This window comes from Arachis hypogaea, chromosome 14, assembly GCF_003086295.3.
Source record: "Arachis hypogaea cultivar Tifrunner chromosome 14, arahy.Tifrunner.gnm2.J5K5, whole genome shotgun sequence".
NCBI classification, from domain to species: domain Eukaryota; kingdom Viridiplantae; phylum Streptophyta; class Magnoliopsida; order Fabales; family Fabaceae; genus Arachis; species Arachis hypogaea.
Genome location: NC_092049.1, coordinates 48563164 through 48569482, shown reverse-complemented (window position 1 = coordinate 48569482; position 6319 = coordinate 48563164). Strand labels below are relative to the sequence as shown.

General features: G+C 36.1%; 1 non-coding gene across 1 annotated transcript; it reads left to right on the top strand.

The window, feature by feature from the left end:
- The first annotated feature begins 1531 nt into the window (after nt 1-1531).
- On the top strand, nt 1532-1639 carry LOC112746671 (small nucleolar RNA R71). Its single transcript, XR_003174542.1, has one exon. It is a non-coding gene; the product is annotated as a small nucleolar RNA R71 (small nucleolar RNA).
- Nucleotides 1640-6319: the final 4680 nt, after the last annotated feature.

Here is a 6319-nt window from a genome sequence, read left to right as displayed (position 1 = left end):
TTCATGCTTCCTCTCCATGGTTACAGAAGGAGAACCTTGAGTCTTAAATACAAGGTAGTCCTCATTCAGTTGAAGGACCAACTCTCCTCTGTCCACATCAATCACAGCTTTTGCTGTGGCTAGGAAGGGTCTTCTAAGGATGATGGATTCATCCTCATCCTTCCGTGTCTAGGATTATGAAATCAGCAGGGATGTAAAAGCCTTCAACCTTTACTAACACGTCCTCTACTAGTCCATAAGCCTGTTTCATGGATTTGTCTGCCATCTCTAATGAGAATTTGGCTGCTTGTACCTCAATGATTCTTAGTTTCTTCATTACAAAGAGTGGCATTAAGTTTATGCCCGACCCCAGTTCACACAGAGCCTTCTCAAAGGTCATGGTGCCTATGTTACAGGGAATTAGGAATTTACCAGGATCCTGTTTCTTTTGAGGTAAAGTGTGCTGAACCCAGATATTCAGTTCATTGGTGAGTAGTGGAGGCTCATCCTCCCAAGTCTCATTACCAAATTGCTTGGCATTCAGCTTCATGATTGCTCCTAAATACTGGGCAACTTGCCCTTGAACAATGTCTTCATCTTCTTCAGAAGATGAATAGTCATCAGAGCTTAGGAATGGTAAAAGGAGGTTCAATGGAATCTCTATGGTCTCTAGATGAGCCTCAGATTCCTTTGGTTCCTCAAAGAGAAACTCCTTATTGGTCAGTGAACATTCCAGGAGGTCTTCCTCACTAGGATTCACGTCCTTCTCCTCCTCTCTGGGTTCGGCCACACCAAGTAAGGTTATGGCCTTGCACTCTCTTTTTGGATTCTCTTTTGTATTGCTTGGGAGAGTACTAGGAGGAGTTTCAGTGACTCTTTTACTCAGCTGGCCTACTTGTGCCTCCAAATTTCTAATGGAGGACCTTGTTTCATTCATGAAACTTAGAGTAGCCTTAGATAGATCAGAGACTATATTTGCTAAGCTAGATGGATTCTACTCAGAATTCTCTATCTGTTGCTGAGAGGATAATGGAAAAGGCTTGCTATTGCTAAACCTGTTTCTTCCACCATTATTAAAGCCTTGTTGAGGCTTTTGTTGATCCTTCTATGAGAAATTTGGATGATTTCTCCATAAGGGGTTATAGGTGTTTCCATAGGGTTCTCCCATGTAATTCACCTCTGCTATTGCTGGGTTCTCAGGATCATAAGCTTCTTCTTCAGAAGATGCTTCTTTAGTACTATTGGATGCAGCTTGCAATCCATTCAGACTCTGAGAAATCATATTGACTTGCTGAGTCAATATTTTATTCTGAGCCAATATGGCATTCAGAATATCAATTTCAAGAACTCCCTTCCTCTAAGGCGTCCCATTACTCACAGGATTCCTTTCAGAAGTGTACATGAACTGGTTATTTGCAACCATGTCAATGAGTTCCTGAGCTTCTGCAGGCGTTTTCTTTAGGTTAATAGATCCATCTGCAGAATGGTCCAATGACATCTTTGATAATTCAGACAGACCATCATAGAATATATCCAGGATGGTCCATTCTGAAAGCATGTGAGAAGGACACTTTTTGGTCAGTTGCTTGTATCTCTCCCAAGATTCATAGAGGGATTCACCTTCTTTCTGTTAGAAGGTTTGAACATCCACTCTAAGTTTGCTAAGCTTTTGAGGAGGAAAGAACTTGGCTAAGAAAGCCGTGACCAACTTATCCCAGGAGTTTAGGCTATCTTTAGGTTGAGAGTCCAACCATATTCTAGCTCTGTCTCTTACAGGAAACGGGAAAAGCATAAGCTTGTAGACCTCGGGATCAACCCCATTGGTCTTAAAGTATCACAAATCTGCAAGAATTTAGTTAAGAACTGAAAAGGATCTTCTGATGGAAGTCCATGAAACTTGCAATTTTGTTTGCTCTAATGGCAGTGATTGAGATGCTTCTTCCATGTAAGTTGGAATTTGGTACAGTAAAGTCACCAAGCATCTTCCTTGCATCTCTACCATTATTGTTATTTTCGGCCATGTCTCCTTCTTTTTCGAAAATTTCTGTCATATTTTCTCCAGAGAGTTGTGCTTTAGCTTCCCTTAGCTTCCTCTTCAGAGTCCTTTCAGGTTCAGGGTCAGCTTCAACAAGAATGTTCTTATCCTTGTTCCTACTCATATGAAAAAGAAGAGAGCAGAAAATAATAGGGATCCTCTTTGCCACAGTAGAGAGGTTCCTTTATGTGAGTAGAAGAAGGGAAGGATGGAAGAAAGAAAAGATAAGAATTTGAATACAGAGGAGAAGAGTTGTTTCAAATTTTTTAGTAGAAGAGAAGTGTTAGTAAATAAATAAATAATTAGAAGGAGATGGAAGAATTCAAAAATAAAATAAAATAAAATAAAATATTTTTGTTTTGAATTTAAAATTTGAAGTTAAAATTCAAAAGTTTTTAAAAAAAGAAAAATTAAATTAAATTAAATTAGAATTTAAAACAATTAGTTAATTAAAAAGGAATTTTGAAAAAGAGGTTAGTGATTTTCGAAAATTAGAGAGGGAAAATTAGTTAGGTCGTTTGAAAAAGATAAGAATCAAACAAGATAAGATTTAATTTGAAAAAGATTTGAAAATCAATTTTGAAAAGATAAGAGGTTAGAAATGATTTTGAAATTGATTTTGAAATAGATGTGATTGACAATGAAAAAGATATGATTGAAAATCTTTTTGAAAAAGATTTGAATTGGAAATTAAAAAGATTTGATTTTGAAAATTGAAGTTGATTACTTGACTAACAAGAAACTTAAAAGATATGATTTTAAAATTTAAAGATTGAACCTTTCTTAATAGGCAAGTAACAAACTTAAAATTTTTGAATCAATCACATTAATTGTTAGCATTAATTTTGAAAATATGAAATGGAAATAAGAAAAAGATTTTGAAAATAAATTTTGAAAATTTTGAAATTATGAAAGAAAAAATGAAAAAGATTTGATTTTTTGAAAAAGATTTGAAAAAGATAGAATTTTTAAATTGAAAATTTGATTTGACTCATAAGAAACAAATAATTTTAAAAAGTTTTAAAAAATTCAACTCAAAATTTCGAAAATTTATGAGTGAATAAGGGAAAGATATTTTTTTTATTTTTTAATTTTTAATGATGAAAAAGAAAAACAATGAAAAGACTCAAAACATGAGAATCATGAATCAAATCACACAATACATGCAAGAACACTTTGAATGTCAAGATAAACACCAAGAACTCTTTGAAGATCAAGATGAACACCAAGAACTATTTTTGAAAATTTTTAAGAAAAGAAAAACATGCAAGACACCAAACTTAGAAAATTTCAAACTTTAGACACTAGCAAATTGAAAATGCACATGAAAAACAAGAAAAGACACAAAACATAAAAATGCAAAGATTAAACAAAGCAAATAATCAAGAACAACTTGAAGATTATGAAGAACACCATGCATGAGTTTCGAAAATTAAAGAACAATTAAAAAGATGCTATTCACACCAAACTTAAAAATTGACACTAGACTCAAACAAGAAACATAAAATTTTTGGTTTTAATGATTTTATAAGATTTTTTTTTTGTTTTTTTTCGAAAATTATTTTGGGAAAAACGAAATTGAAAAAAAAATTTTTTTGTTTTATTTTCGAAAATAAGAAACAAAAAGCTTAAAAATAAAATAAAATTACATAATCTGAGCAACGAGATGAACCGTCAGTTGTCCAAACTCGAACAATCCCCGGCAACAGAATACCACAGACAAGGTTTAGACTTTCCAAATCTCAAGAATGGCCACCAATAATTCTAGCCTATACCACAAAGACTTTGGTCTCACGAACAGGAGGCTAAGAGATATGCATTCAAGCTTGTTTGCACGTAGAACGGAAGTGGTTGTCAGGCACGCGTTCATAAGTGAGAATGATGATGAGCGTCACATAATCATCACATTCATCATGTTCTTGTGTGCGAATAAATATCTTAGAGAAGAAATAGGCTTGAATTGAATAGAAAAATAATAGTACTTTGCATTAATTCTTGAGGAACAGCAGAGCTCCACACCTTAATCTATGGTGTGTTGAAACTCTACCGTTGAAAATACATAAGTGATAATAGGGTAGACATGGCCGAGTGGCCAGCCTCCCATGGAGGTCTCAGAATGTAAAAGTTACATAATATGTTCCAGAGATGTGAAATAAATCACTAAAAGAAGTTTTCATACTAAACTAGTAACTAGGGTTTACAGAAATGATTAAATGATGCAGAAATCTACTTCTGGGTCCCACATGGTGTGTGCTTGGGGTGAGCATTGAAGCTTTCATGTGTAGAGGTCTTCCTTGGAGTTAAACGCCAGTTTGTAACTTGTTTCTGGCGTTTAACTCTGCTTTGTAACCTGTTTCTGGCGTTTAACGCCAGAATAGGGCAGAGAGCTGGCATTGAACGCCAGTTTGCATCATCTAAACTCAGGCAAATTATGGACTATTATATATTGCTGGAAAGCCCTGGATGTCTGCTTTCCAACGTAATTGCGAGAGCGCCATTTGGACTCTTGTAGCTCCATAAAATCCACTTTGAGTGCAGGGAGTTCAGAATCCAACAGCATCTGCAGTCCTTCTTCAGACTTTGAATTAGATTTTTGCTCAAGTCCCTCAATTTTTGCCAGAAATTACCTGAAATCAAAGAAAAACACACAAACTCATAGTAAAGTCTGGAAATGTGATTTTTATTTAAAAAATAATAAAAATATACTAAAAACTAACTAAATCATACTAAAAACTATATAAAAAATGCCAAAAAGCGTATAAATTATCCGCTCATCAATTCTTTGTTGCATTCCTTTTTTGTGTGTGATATATTTCTTTATGTCTATCTGCTTGTATGCTATATCTGTGTTTTATTTTCTTGTATTCTTCTATTCGTGTTCTATTTTCTATTTTCCCTCCTTTCTCTATCTATCTTTATTTACTATTTACTGCTTCGTTGTATTCTTTTATCATCTGCTCATCATCACCGAATAAATGAATGTAACTAATAACCCCGGACCTACTAAGAACTCACCAGTTCTTAACCCCTTCTCTCCCTTCCTCCCCTTCAGATGGAGACGGGCGTGATATTCTATGAGTTCGAGGACCCTTACCTCTACAAGGATCCGATACATCACAGTTACTTCATTATTGGATTAGAGCCTCGTATTAGACGATATGCATTACCTAATTGAACTTTTCAACATCCTCTGTCTAGCCCGTATTTTTACCCCGATGCTCCTTACGACTTTCCCTTATCTTGGTTACACCCTGACACACTTGGACATCCTTTTCCCTATGGTCCCGGACACCCTATACCAGCTCAACCTTTGAATGTGGTGGAACCTAAGCCTATCATTCCTGATGAGCCCGAGTTAGCTGGTGACTACGTACCTGTGATACCACCAGAGTGGGACTTTTCCTCTGAGCCAATCCCTGACTTTTCACGGCCTGATGAGCTGGCACTACCAGATGACCAGGTAGCTCCAATATATGTGAACGGACCTGTGCTCGTGAATGGTTTTATACATAGTGACAGTAGTGCTTTTGGTGGATTCGAGGGTATAGCTATAGCTACGGACGACAAGGAGGAGGAGGATCCTGAGATAGAGATAGAGCAGGATGAGGAGATGGGGGAGCCTCATGATGATCTTCCGAACGGCCACGTGTAGATATAGTCTGACAGCAGTAGGGGCATTCTTTTGATGACACTCTAGTCTGACATTATATGTTAGTTAGTCTCTCACTTGTATTAGTACACCCGAGAGCTAGGAGCTATATAGTGGTTAGGCTATCCTAGGAGCCAGTTTAGCGGCTTTTTGTATGGGCCAGGCCCTGGGAGTCTCGTGTATATATTAGCTACGTAGGATGACGAGAATGTAAACTAACTTGATCTTTTGTGAACGCTACATGTTTTGTTATAGTGTACATGATGTATATTATTAGCTGTGTTATATGTTTCTTTATGCTTCCTTATTATTTCTATCAGTGTGTGCTTATTTATTTTACTCCCTCGCTCGCAACAATATAAGTTAGAAAAAAAAAGTTACTCATTAAATTGGCAACGTTCTAACAAGGAACAGGCTCATATATTAAGTAATAGTTAATAATTTGGAAGAACAAGTTCGTAACACTTGGCTTCTTGTATGACCGTGGCATACTGGGAGTTGGGTCGTTACACAACACACTTATGACCTATCACAAACCCCATCTCCACTGGTTTAATTGATTGCTTAAGGATAAGCAAGCATTCTATGTTTGGTTTGGGAAGGGGAATACTAAGAGGAAAAGGACAACAACAATGAAGATGAACTACAAGGTGGCA